Here is a 14,713-nt window from a genome sequence, read left to right on the forward strand (position 1 = left end):
GAGCCACACTACCATTAATTTCCCAATATATTCCAAAAAACTTAAAACCAAAGAAGATAAACATATCCACAGAGGTAAAATTTGCCTTTAGAAAAAGCCTGAACACTTGGACAAACTTAGACTAGATTCTAAGTGCTGAAGTAATATGGAGATAAGATGAATTTCTTTTTATAAAACACACTTTGCTTTAGAGGTGAAAGTCCTCTCTTCGAGTTGTAAAAGTACTAAAGGAAAGGGATGCTGAATTCAAGCTAAAAATTACATTTAGCCACTAAACTGATGAGGAATCCATGTCATTTTGCAAAAAAAGCATGAATTGTCATTTAACTGTAAAAGGTTGGTGCAAATTATATCAACTTGATGTCATTTAGTTTAGTATATACCATGGTTTCTGCCAAAGAGGTCTGTGTCAGGTGGGGTAATTGATTTTAGGTGTACTTTTGCTCCACTCCATGCTTGATTGTGTCATTTTTCAGCCTGTCTCTCTATGTCGTTATAGGTCATGTTGCACCACAGCTCTGATCTGCACCGTGGATACAGGCTCCTTGTTGTGGTTGGGGCTTCAGCAGGCATTAACCAAGCAAAGCAACAAAAAAAAAAAAAAACCTTCCAAAAGCCCTTTCTCATCTTTCTACCTGAGCGTGGCGTGACCGCAGGAGAGACAAAACACCAAATCCAAAGCTGATCCACATCAAAGCTGCCACCTCTTGTGTCTCCTCTCTGTTCTCCACCATCATTCCTTCCACACCTCAAACCAGCCTCACTCAACCGCTTCCTCGTCCTTTCCCTGACCTTGCATTGCGCTCGTTTTATCCACTGATTATCAACGGCCATAGCTGCTTTGCCCCCACCCTCCTCATCGTCTTTCTCTTTGCTCGTCCTCCTTTTACTCTCAGTGTGTGGGCTGCTGCTCAACAGGAGGTCGTCCACAGGTAACGCAGTGAAGCAACCCGAAATGCTAATCCACGAAAACGACGAATAAAGAGGCGAAAGTGGAAGACAGTTAATGGGATTAGGGCGGTTGTGTGTATGTGGATGTGTGTGGGGGACCAACAACATAATCATCATCATCATCATCGCAGCTTTAATCAAACCCGGTTACATCTCAAACCAGCCTTGAATGTTTGCCGCTCGTAATAATGTGCACCTTCTGTCTAATTTGGCCATTATTCAGGCCTGTCAGACCACAATTATTTAGAGCTTATCTCTCTCGCACACGAGATGACGCGTTTGTCACGCTCTCGCTCCACGCACAACCACACACACAGACACACACCAAAACAGAGCCGGCAAGATGCTTTAGAAATTCCATTGATGACTGCCTATGATAGGGCCTGATGCCCCCTCCCTTCCACCCCCACCCCATCATCATTACTGCACTGATTACTTTGGTTGTCTTATCATCTACACATACTCAGCCTCATCAAGAGAAGCCCCACACATGCACACTGCATATTGTTTATGCATAGATGGAGATTGCATTGTTGTTTATCCCCCCCGAGTTTGTTTATTCTATTGGCTGATTTGTGTTTAGTAATGTCATCTATCCCCCTCTGGACTTGGAGCCAAGCAGTAGAAAAGAAAAGAAACACAATCTCTCTACTCAGATTGGCTGAGAATAGGACGCATGATATTGGGTTTCTATGATCTTTTGTGAGCTGTAATTTGATGCCACGCAAAGTGTTTAGTGGAACAAATATAGAAGCGTTGTTAAATTATATCATAAATTAGTGATCAGGAAGAAGCCGCTGAAATGTATGTATTTACTGCACTGATTGGGTTACATTTGCCATAACAAGACCAATGTTCCACATAGTGTTTTTTCCTTTTTTTTTTAACGTCCCAGTTTAGTTAGTTCTATTTAGAGAACAAACCAGCCATGTAATATGCAATAAAAAGTCAGAGTAATGATGTTTTTAGCCAATAAAGCCAATGGATGAGGCTGTCATTAAAGCATCTTAACAATTGCAAAACAATTCTTATCAACTGGGGAAATGCTACATTTTCCAAGGATGAGGAAATGAGGCAACGAACAAAACTAACCATCAGATAGCGCGTCTCCTTAATTCTCTCATCCCCTGTTAAATAATATCATTATCATTGCCTAATGACGATGGTGCTGCAGCGCTTATGGAATAAGCCGATTAGGACAGAGACAAACAGCACGGGGCCAGGAAGCACTGCAAGGCCATTTACCACTTCATACAGGACAAATGAGTGTGTCTCTACCATCTTTCCTTCTCTCATTCCCTTTTTCAATCTCCTACCCCCGCCATCTACACACACACACACACACACACACACACACACTCTCCACTTCCATCTATTTCATTTCTTTTTTTTCCTCCTCTCTACACCAGGCCATCATGAAGTATTTGATTTCCTCTCCTCCTTCCCTCTCTCCATTCCAACCCCCTCCTCTCCTTCTGCCCCCACCTTCTCCACCGCCCCTTCTTCTTTGTGCGGAGGTAATCGTAGATGCAAAGGGAAGGGGGCCGCAGGGTTCTTATCAGCCCATAACATCTGTTGGCGTGTCAGGTGATGAGATGGAGCGCTCGCGGCCTGCCGGCGGCCTGGACGGCTCCTTTAATGCAGAGAGGGGAGTGTGCAAACAAACAGCAGCTGATAGGGTCTATGCTTGTCACAATCGCTCAGGACCGTGATCTATCTTCCCCCCCCTGCCTTTTCGCTCTCTCTTTCTTTCCCTGCTCTCCCTCCCTGTCTCCATCTTCCACTCTGCTTCTTCAGTTCCCATCTTCGTCTTCACTTCACTTTCCTCAAAGAGCTTTTTCTGCTTCTTTTAAGTGATTTTATTTAAAAATCCGACCCACCGTCCTGCGCTTCGATAACTGACCCTCTTATGTTTGTTTCATGAATGAGGATTTGTGTACAGAGATGATCAGGGTGTAATGATTGGTTTTTTGGGGGCCTGCAAACAGAGAGGAAAAGGAAGTAGATGTCTGACAGTGAGATGTAACAGATAAGATGGTCGGAGGGGCTATCAGCACAGACTTACAGTACTGCTATCGGGAGCCATGCATGCTCAAAGAAAATGTTTCACCCTTATCAACATGCTCATTTCCACTATCATCGAGAGCATCGACAGTGCTAGCACCATCACTGGGAGCACCACCATTATCATCATCATTGTATCCATCATCATCACTGTCATTATTAACAGTATTGGCATTGTGACGAGGAAATCAGGATGATTATCATCATTATGAAGGTCATACATTTTCTTGTCATTTTTCTTTCCCCAGTCTTCCTCATACAAAGCCAGTTACAGCCAAACTGCAGACTGGCAGAGAAAAATTCAAGTACAGCAATGATTAAATGGTTTTATTCAATTCTAATATGATAATAAAATACAGAAACCTTTTTTCAGAGATGGTTTAGTCTGGACCGACTACGATCATTATCCCCCAAAAGAATTAAATGGTTACTTTAATATCAAGACTTTTCTATTGATATATTTCAATTGTGTTGTTTTGAGAGTACATTTCACCTACTTTGTACAAACAAGCAACATTAAATGTTTGTCTTCTGAAAGATTTGTTTTGCAGATTTCATAGTTTTACTGTGGCTTTTTAATGTAGGCAACAACTTGCATCTCTTTAATAGCATTAAAGATAGCTGTCATCCACATTCCACTTATTCAGTGTATATTTTTTCAATATTTGAAAAAAATGGGACCTAGTCCATCCAATATTTATGGCCTGACAATGTAAAAATATCAAATACAAAAATCCTCATGAATAGATGTCATTCATGTGTTCCTGGATAGATATGATGAATCACATCTTCATGCATTGCATGATATTTAAAATACAGACTCTATTAAGACTAATTAATGATATTAAGATTATTGAAATGTTGCAACAGAAGAAGGAAACATCCATTTTTGATGCCTTTGGCTAACAAAATCAAGCACTCAAGTCAGTGGATTTTTCTACAGAGTATCCATATAAAAATCCATGTCTTTTTGCCTTGTTTCCAATCTGGAAACTTGTCTCTAGTTTTAACACATCCACATTACCAACCAACAGCAGCAACAGATATTTTGGGTCTCGGTTAAGAAGAGGAAAAAAAAACTACACCAAAAGACATAAATAACTGAATCATATAAAAAATTATATCACAAAAACAGATTAAAAACAACAGAAAAAGTTGCACAAACCGCAGCATCTTCTGGCTTTAGGAATTACATGAAGCACTTCAACTCTCAGCTTCACATCATCTGATTTCAGTTGGCCTTATCTGCTCTTGTACTCAATCAAATGGCCTACTAGTGCAGGTTGAAGCACCAATTCAATTACTCTAAATTCAGCTTTATTTGTGCTGCACCAATTGACATGTTCATGTCAGGACTCTTTATATGCCAATATATTGTGATGCAATTGTTGTTTTTACAAGCCACTTCATTAGAACTAATAACCTAGCTAATGAAACCAACAGATTACATTGAATCTTCTCGTCACACCTCCATCCTGAGTAGCAAGCAGCAGTGACACCAGCATGCACAAACATGGGAATTTTTTTTAAGTAATTGGTCCTTTTTAGGACATTTTATTGCCTGGTTAGTTTGTGCATTCAAACATTCACATGTAAAAAATTCCAAACATACAACATAGAAGAAGGCAATAACAAATTTAGTTGGAAATTCAACATTTTTCCATGTATTTTACTTTCTTTTAGGACTAAGCAAGTCGCACCAAAAAATACTGATAACTGTAAGGTGATTTTGCGAATTGTTTAAAAATATAAATCACAAAGTTGGCATATCACCCAACTCTACTTTAATTAGAAATTGTGAATTTCTACCTTTCACAAGAAGAAAAACTACATGAAGTTAAAAAAATGAGATATTTCGCAAGTCTTAAATTAAAAACTTTTTCCACCAAGTTAGAATAACGTTCTTCAAAACTCTACATTTGTGCAAACAGGCAAATGTTATTGTTATGGTAGGCTATAACCACATTAAACTGTCACTTAACCCACCACAATCCCAGAAATGTAGTCGTTCTTTTCTAAAAGCCATGGATAAAGAATGCTGCATTATCAGAAACAGTAAAAACAACTATGCCCATACTGAGTCTGTGTGTATTTTCTGACTAATTGATAAAAAAAAGCAAGCAAACTGGATCTTAAACGCGGAAGCGAGCGGAAATCCTTTGCTCTTTATCCCATTCCAAATGAAATAGGATTTCATCCCCATATCCAAGTGCTATGCAGGGACTACACCAGCCTCAGTGCTCAACTGTACTCATTCTTCTGAAGCTACACAACTATAATGTCATTGTCAGAAGGCTTGTGGCAGCAAGATCAATAGTTAGTAATTCCTTGGCTGGGGGTCTAAGAGTCCTCGCCCTTCTCTCTCTGTCTGTCCACCCCCCCCCCCCCCCCAGAGCTAGAATGTCCTCTAATGGAGCAGGCCAGATCTAATCACTGCAGTAATTGAAGTTTACTTTGAAGCTTTCAATCTAGGAGAATATTTAAAGACAAAGCCACCATGAAACACTATCTACTGTCCCAGGCCTGATGTGATCTGGATCTGGTGGCCTCTTAAATAATTGATGAGCATCTCAAACATACTTTTATCCCTCTTCTCGTCACATGTTTGTGCATTAGATTGAACTTAATTTAAGATTCAAGGGCCTGATCAGTACAGGCCTTTTGAGGCCGGCATCAGTGCAGAGGCTGCAGTTCAAGTCATATATTGTGCACTTGCAATTCAACACAGCGAATTATAACAAAGTGAAAAGTTTGTCAATTTTAGATGTTGTATGAATCAGATCTGACTCCGAATCAGCAAAAAACTCTATTCCATTAAGTAATTCTTTTAAATTATTCCTGTATAATCCAGTTTTATTTGATTAAATGAATAATCTTTTCTCAAATCTGTGTCAGACAAGGGTAAGACCGGCAATAAGTCAATTTATTAATGAGCCACAACCTTCATCTGCCAAAAAAGGCAGTGGCAAAGATCATTGATTTGTAAAGCAATGATTCATTTCATGTAGTGTTTTTATCCAGTTTAAAAGGGGTTATAAAGAGAGCACATAAGGATGCAGATGTAGAAATTCCTTATTTATAGCAGTATCATAATACACCATCAACAGCAAATGGGAATCAGAGGCTGCAAAAAGACAACAACCTGATACATGTTTAAGACACCAAAAACATGAAACTATGACAATGGCATAAATTAATGTCTAGAAAGCAACTTATAGTGTATGCAAACACATCAAAAAACAATGTTTAACCTGCTGTTCTCCACAACAAACCATTTTATGGTAAAATAATAGCTAGATTGATAGAATGAGACAGCAGACAAGACCAGCCAGTAGATGCCAAATATTCATTAAGATACAAAGGATGTCAAACAACTGGATCAGAACGAAAACAGGAAGTATGTCTGAACAGAAATCTTATTAAACAGAGAGAAACAGCAATCTTGAACATTTGCATAAGACTTTATACACACACATACATATATATATATATATATATATATATATATACACACACACACACACACACACACGTAGTCACACCAGATCACTTCACAGTGGTAGTCCTGCCAGCTACTGTATCCTATAGGACATGAGACCAGCTACTAGTTAGCTGCCAAATCTTCCAATAGCGCATAATAACCCAATAGAACCAAATCTACTTTCGACATAACAAAACTCTGTTTTTAGTTTGGCCAAAAAAGAAAAAAAGAAAAAACGGCTAAAATCAACTGAAAAATAAATAAATAAATAGATCAATAACAACACAAAATGGGAGCCAAATTACAGCATCAAGAGCCAGCAGCAGTAGTTAGCATTTCTCACAGAGAGTTGACCCCAATACAGCATCAGTCGACCGCATAAGGCATGCAACACTCAAGCATAATGATTAAGACTTCAAGACGGAGTGAATCAGTGTAAAGATATCATAAGTACATGACAAAGAACAACCAAAAGAAAAATAATCTAAGATCCACATTCTCTGACAATTATAGCTGCTGGTATTTCGCAAAACTAAAGTATCAGAGGTCTCTACTTTTCGCAAGAAAAAAACCAAAGAAATCGAACAAAAAAGGAAGCTGTAACTGAACAGAACCAAGATATTCGCACACACACACATACAAGCTAAATAGATGCTTCTTACCTTACAGACACAGAGCAGAAAACCTCTGACGTTTCAGCTGCTCATTTTAGGCCCATATGTTGTGTTGCATTGATGAGTGGCAGGTACCCAGATACCATGTTCCAGCAGTCAACAGCACCAACAGCTGATGGAGACATTTCATATAACCTCATGTCCAAGAAACAAGGGGTACTGTAAACTGCAAATAAAAACATAGTGCAATAATCTAAATATCAGTTAAGCCCTTTATTTAATATAAAATATTGAGGGCAAGGAAAGTTTATTCCTATGTTCAAGAACATAAAACATTAAAAGCATTACAGTACAGGACAGGATGCAACTAAAGTACTCAAAAGAAATACAATAAAAACAATATAACATGAATAAAAACACAAAAAGATAGAATAGTATATGATAAAATCCAAGAAATAAAACCTACTTTACGGAATAAACAACTATTTTGATCAAATGCAGACGCAAATAGAAAAGACTTTAACCTTGACTTAAAACTGATGAGTGTCAGCAGACCTGCAGTTTCCTCTGAGTTTCTTCCGTGTGAGCATAAAAACCAAATGCTGCTTCTCCATGGAAGACCTGTAAGGACAGCGTCAGAGTAGTCTAGGAAACATACATGCATAAATCCTTCTGAAACATCCTTTAATCCAGACACATTCTCTAAATGATATGAGGCTGGTTTCAAATCATTATAATGTCCATCCATCTATTTCTATACTGCTTATTCCAGTTCAGCATTGAAGGGAAGCGGAAAAAGCAGCCAAGAGGCAGAGTACACCCCGAACAGGTCACCAGTACATCGCAAGGCCAAAACAAAGAAGTAAAAAACCATCTTAAAGCAATACTGAAATCCAGGCAAAGTCCATGACTCCCCTCAGATTTCTGGACTCGTTCTTGGTTTTCAGGGTTACTTGTCATTTCTCTTCCCTGACTCCAAAAAAGTATTTTTACTTCATGATAACTCAAAAAGTTATGGACAGATTTTCATGAAACTTTCAAGAGTTGTTGTTAATGTGAAAAGGAAGAAGTGATTTAATGGTGGTGGTCATCGTTTGGATTCAGGAATGTTTTTAAAAGGATTCAGGCTTTTTCAAGATGTAAATAATAATTTCAATACAATTCTATGAAAATTGAGATGTTAAAATATTTTATTTATTTTGTATTTCTTTTGGAGGCAAATTCTGTGTAGCTTGGATATGACACTATAGCTAAATTTGAATGTTTCAAAATAAATTAGTAGTAAGCTGTTAAGCTTAAATTTATTATTCAACTGGTTCATTATGTTGTGGCTTACTGGGAATCAGGGAGACATTCATATGATGCAAATGAAGAGAGTGGGCTAAAACATACTGGAGCCTGTAAAAAGAGCTGTGTCACCTGGAAGCACAGATGGTGGGCGGGACACAAATAATCATAACTAAATGAAAAAATGATTTACAGATTAGTCGACTATCAAAATAACCATAATTTGTAGCCCTAATGACTCGTGTTTATTACTTAAACTTGGTAATTAGGCTACATGTACGTGCGTATATGAAATTTTATACCATATTTCTTCATTCCTCATTAAGTGGCATTAAGTGTGTTGGGTGACTTCTATGTCCACAAAAGTGACAAAATTGCTAATATACCATCCTCTCTTATGAATATACTAGAAAACAGCCTTTAAATAGGTGTCAACTGTAGTGGACATGATGTTACAAAGGGAAAAAGTAGACCCATTGAAATATGGAATTATATTTGCTGCTAGTATCAAATTCAAAATTAACCTTTGTCTTTGTGGCAAAAGCCAAATGTCACAATTTGAGCATTTCATGAAGAATTTAGATTTTCTTTTTACATGGCATATATTTGGCCTACACTGGACTTGCGACCTGTTCAGGGTTGTCTTTACTGGGATAGACACCAGTTTCCCTGCAACCCTGAAGTCTACTTAACAAAATGTTAAAATATCACAATCTTGTCTAAGAAGGCACAGTTACTTTCCTGAAGGAGAATTATTTACTGTATATATACCACACAGGTTGAGCTCATTATAAGCAGCTAAAAACAAACCGAGTAAAAACTGACAACAAGCTGCAAATTCAATCCAAAGTAGGAAGTTGGTCTCATAAATCAACAGCTATACATCATCTTTGTCCATATAGAAATCACGATTCCAAAAACAAATAAACACATGTTCAGTATAAGTTCATATAAATGTGAGGAAAAAAACACTGTAAATAGCAAGGGGGGAGTACAATAACTAAATAAATTAGCCTCCATCCATCTGCTAACTGGAGTTCCATAAATTTTTACTAGTAAAAGAAACTTCTACCTATTTGCAGACAAAAACTGATCCCAGTTGGCAGGCAGATGATCCACTTATAGACATGGCCTTCATATAGCTAAAGCTAGGCAAAAGGTTTAAATATAAAGCAAACAGGTGGGCTAGCTACCAGGTGTTGTACTTTCTTCTTCTTCTGAGGTCTTCATTGGTGCTTGGAGAGCAGGTAATGGTAGCATTACTGCCACTTACTGGACATAAGAGACATAATCATCTTAGTTTCAAGATTTTCTTCTTTTTTTTTTTTTTTTTGTTTTTACATTTTTCCAGTTAGACCACGTAATGACGTTAAGTTTCTTCACTTGTTTTATAAACACTTTCTGTCATCATTTACCTTCTGGCAACATGCTTGATTAAATGTGAACACATAACCCAGATAGATATTGTAGCTGAGCCCTGTATTGTCTGATGAGTTATGATTATTTCTGACCTTTGATGCCTGCCCTGTTTTTCAGTCCCACCAACATAATTTTATATGCTGTAAAGGTGTCAGCCGGTGTCACTGATGTCCCACAATTCTTGCCATATCTTACAAACAAGCTCTTTGATAACAGTTTTGACCTCCACCAGACTCAGTTGAATTCCTGAGTCCTATGACAGAGAATGATTGTTGGCTAATACATCTATTTTAATGGCTTGCACACCTGCATGGGCAGAAATCCAGAAGAAGAAATACACAAACCTTCCTGTGCAGTTGGGACAGTAAAGGAAATATTTCCCATTTCTTGCAAAATTTTGCAAGAAATTTTCTTTTATTGGTGGCTTGGCGTAATTTAATATAACAATGACTGACTTCAGGACTGTGCAGACCAGCTTTAAGTCACACATACTAGGAGTAGGCCACAGTTTCTCTGCTGCAACACACCTGACACGCATCAGACTTTATTACCAGACTTAAGCAGAGCTTAACATTAAAACCTGCAAAAGTTTACTAATTATCTATTGATTTGAATCAGCTGTGTTGCAGGAGGGAAACTCCTAACCCTGCAATACACCATGTTACCTGTACACCTTCATTTGATTTGATTTGTTCCCACACGAAATAAATTGTGTTTGGCAAATCCCCATGCCAACAGGAAAGTTACTTACAAGTTGGAGTGGATTTACCTCGTTCAAAGTCCAAGTAATCCTGGTGTAGACCTGAACCAGTTGACTTTAAGAGGACATGTCTAAGATAAAATACAACGAAGTAGAGGAAGTTTCAACTATTTCTTCCCCAGATGGATGTGAGGATGATGACGCAGCTGGAAAACTGGATATTTATTCCTCCATTTATTTGTTTTCCTTTTCCGTTGTTGACTTTCCATTCCCAGTATATGCTGTGAAACGTAAGAGGAGTCTAAGAGCCTTCTCTTCCTGGTTTTTGTTTTATCAAAGGTTAATTTAGAGTCACCATTATGTTAAAATGGATGTTTTACAAAGCAAAGTTCACAGAAAGAGCCCAACCAGTGTTTGCACCAGTAACTCTGTTGCTGTGAAGCAACAGTGACAACCACCATCCTACCATGTAAAACCAAAGCTCATCAAAGATTCCTTTTTCTGTGGACGTAGCTAAAGTGTCAGAATGAAGCCTGAATCTGTAACTTGCATAAAAAAGATACTAAGACATTGCAGTTTCCTTCTGGTATTAATAAAGTTTTTATTGTTTATTTCTTTCTCATTTTATTGGATATTTTCCTAAAAATTAATTATTCTGTTCCCAAGTTTGGGTTATGAAAATGTAACTGAAATCATAATGGTTATTTTTCATTGGTAGCTAGTTTGCATGGCTGAATTCCCTGATTCTGATCCCTGATTCATTTTGTAATGTACCAATAACTTCCTTATTTCCTCTGTAACTCGGCTTGCTGACTTGGTTGTAAGTCATGAGTCTCTTTCTTTCTCTCTCTATACCTTGATTATGTATCACTCCAACTCAGATTTAAACACATTAAGGACCTCGGATTTCAGATATTTTTGACAGAATTAGGCTGAACCTTTGTCGTATTCAGTTTCTCCTCTTAATTTTGTTTGTTTTGTTTCAGCAGTGTTGTGGCAGCGGCTGCTGTTGCATCGTGGCATCCTTCCTGGCAGTGGTTCTCTGATTGATAGGCCTGAGCACAGAGGGGCAGTGGGAGATGAAGAGAGGTCTGATAGCAGGCCGCTAGATACTCCCTGATTCACTGTGTGTCAGATACTGATAACACCAAGACTCAGAGAGAGAAAGGCAAGAGAGGCTCTGTGAGGGAAGTAGGAAGAGAAATAAGGGCATAAATGAATACTTGGAAGGAAAGGAAAAAGAGATGCTTTAGATGTCACGTCAAGTCGGCCGTGTGCGGTGTGGGATTGCGGCCAGTAGCTTATTTCATCACGTTGACAAATCGAGGTGCAAGTCCTGTTGCTCTTGACTTCTAGTTGCCATGCAGACAAGCCTCTTCACAACCAGATTTCCCTCTTTTGTCTTTGGTTTTTGACACTTTCTCGTCTGTTTCCCCTTCCCGTCTTAGTTAATGTGTGTGTGTCCTTGTGTTTTTATTAATAATTTCTGTGGGAGATGAAATGAAGCTTGTGTTTTATGTGGCTGGCATGCACAGTGCTGTCAATGTAATATATGTCTTCTGATAATGCTATGAAGAAAAAAAATGGAGTGCACCTTCCTCTCCTCTCTCTGCTGCTTCAGTGTATCAATAGCATCACTCTCCCCCCCCCCCCCCCCCCCCCCCCCCAACCCCTCTCTCTTCTGTCGCAATCTATCCACTTTCCTATTTTTTTCTTTCTTCGATGCCCAGCCTTATCTATCCATTTTATCTCCCTCCAGTTTTCGGCGCCATTTCTTCCCCTCTCCGTCTGTCGCTCATCCTGGTGTCACCAGGTTTACTGTCGCCAGGGGAAGAAGGCAAAAAGGTTTCAGTCGGATGCCACCTCAGTCAGGAGGTCACTTGTGTCAGATGATGTGCTGTAAGGTGTTCCTGATGGTCACGACTCATTTAGTTTTCAAGCAAGAAGCATACCTGTCCATCATAGCTTGTGATTCAGCTCAACTATATGAACACACATGGCAGCATTCCACAAATGACATTCATAACCCAGCGTGTCATATGCTTGTCATCTACCTGCAGCGCCAGCAAGAAACATGGTGCATGCTTTCAATGTGACCACATGCTTTTAGCCTCGTGACATCTTTAAATAGGTTTGTCTTTTCCTTAAACTTTGTGTGACCCTTTTACCTGATTGTGGAGTGTCTGTAAATGTCAGAAATGACTAAATTTGTTACATAAATTTTAATTTTTTAAAATCTTCTCGAAATAGATATATCTGGGACTTGCAGAAATGGATTTGAGATACATTTCAAGATTAGGAATTATCTGTTTAAAACAAAACAAATGATTAAACATTTCCAGTATTTCAAGTGATTTGTGTGCAAAAGATTTAAAACTGACTCAAAAGCAGGTATTACCTGCCTGGTATAGAATGCATCTCATATGTACAAGATGATAATGGTATTTAAAAAGCCAGTTTTTAAAGAAAGACAAACTTTTAACCTCTTGAGTCGCTAAACATCCTCATAGGAGGACATCACATATTTGGCTTCTGCACCATAATACAAAACTCTGTGTTACTGGAACCTGTTAGACACTTAGACTGCAGCTTGGTGGTGTTTTGAAAACACATTTATATCTACATCATACATAATAAATTATGCATACTAACAGTATGTGTAGTCATCAGTCATAAATATTTTATTTATTGGTTCCTCCCAACTCCAAATATCTACAAGGCATCTCCAACGTCAGCCAAACTAAAGCCCGGGTATCAGGAGACTTCACTGTTCTGCTAAACGAAAATGTACTATTTTGTTAAGAATTTCCATTGACAACTGACTTATAGAAAAAAACTGAGCTGTGTGCTTATGAATACTTAGTTTTTACTTAAACTGAGACTGGATCATAAACTGGTGGCCTCCCAAATCCAGAGTTGCAAATTATATTTGTGTGTTTGCTTATGACAGGACCCCATAGACCAAAGCACTTGCACAGATGTTTTATTTATTTAGTTTATTTGACATGGACATTGTACAGTAATAAACATTACTGTAAATGTACCAGGGTTAGCCAAATGGCTATTTTACATCTGTAGTTCGGTGCAGTCCCTTGGCCTGGATTTCCAGGCTCTGCTTTGTGTTAGCATGATAGCAGATGATTTGTGAGACACACATACTACCTCAGAATTTCCTTAAAACTGGAAAAAGGTAAGAAATTTTGACTGGATCCTCATAATCACAAACAAGCTTAGCTGATCACATCAACAAAGGGACATTATTGGACACAGTCAACCAACATGATAAGCATAATCATTTTATGTTTTGGTCGCACACAGATGAAGTGAAGCTGAAAATTCACCTTTATTTGATGGAAAGTCCTGAGAAAGAGTTGTAAGTCTAAATGTAGTATAATTACAGTAGTAGTATCTCTGTTGTTTTTGCATACATGCTGCTATCCCTCCATGTTTTAATGAAACAGTTTGGTATCGACTTATGAAACACTCCTTATGAGATAATTTACAGGAATCCATCAACTTTAGCTATTCTTACATATGAGATATGAGCTACAATATTTCATCCGTACCCAGTAAATGACTGTATTCTCATGATCTGGCTTCAGGTTGGTTCTCCTAAAGAGGATTCCACTGATCCAATAAAACTCCTGTGTGGAGAGCTTGTCCTGAAGATTTTTTTCTTCTTGATTTTTCTACCTGAAGCTGAAGCCATCTTTGTTGATTGTTGAGAGCGAATCCCTTACACCGCTCTCCAGCAGAAAGATAAGTCACTGTGTTTTGTCATAGCCCTAAAGATACTGCTGAAGTCGCATCTAATGACTCGACTGATCAGACTGACATTAATGTGATTTAAACTCATCCAGCAACCATTGTGAGGGTCTTAACTGCAAGATAACTGTTTTTCCTTCTTAAAAGTTTTACGTTTGTATTAATAGAGACTCAAAGACAAGATTTCAGGATATGAATTCAGTGCCTACTTAATATGTTTTCATCTTAAACCTACTGAAAGTGTGCCACGGCCTACAGGCATATTTTGAGCTTCTGATTATATTCTTTTTATCATTCTTTAGCGAGCTTTATATATACCTGCTTCTGTTATGAACTGAATGTTAAAGCTGCCACTTGGAGAAATCAAGTCAACCAAATTTGACCTTTTTGAGCCTCAATATTTTACATCTTTTGACTTAAATCAAACAAAAA

This window comes from Telmatherina bonti (genome assembly GCF_933228915.1).
Source record: "Telmatherina bonti genome assembly, chromosome: 23".
Classification (NCBI taxonomy): Eukaryota; Metazoa; Chordata; class Actinopteri; order Atheriniformes; family Telmatherinidae; genus Telmatherina; species Telmatherina bonti.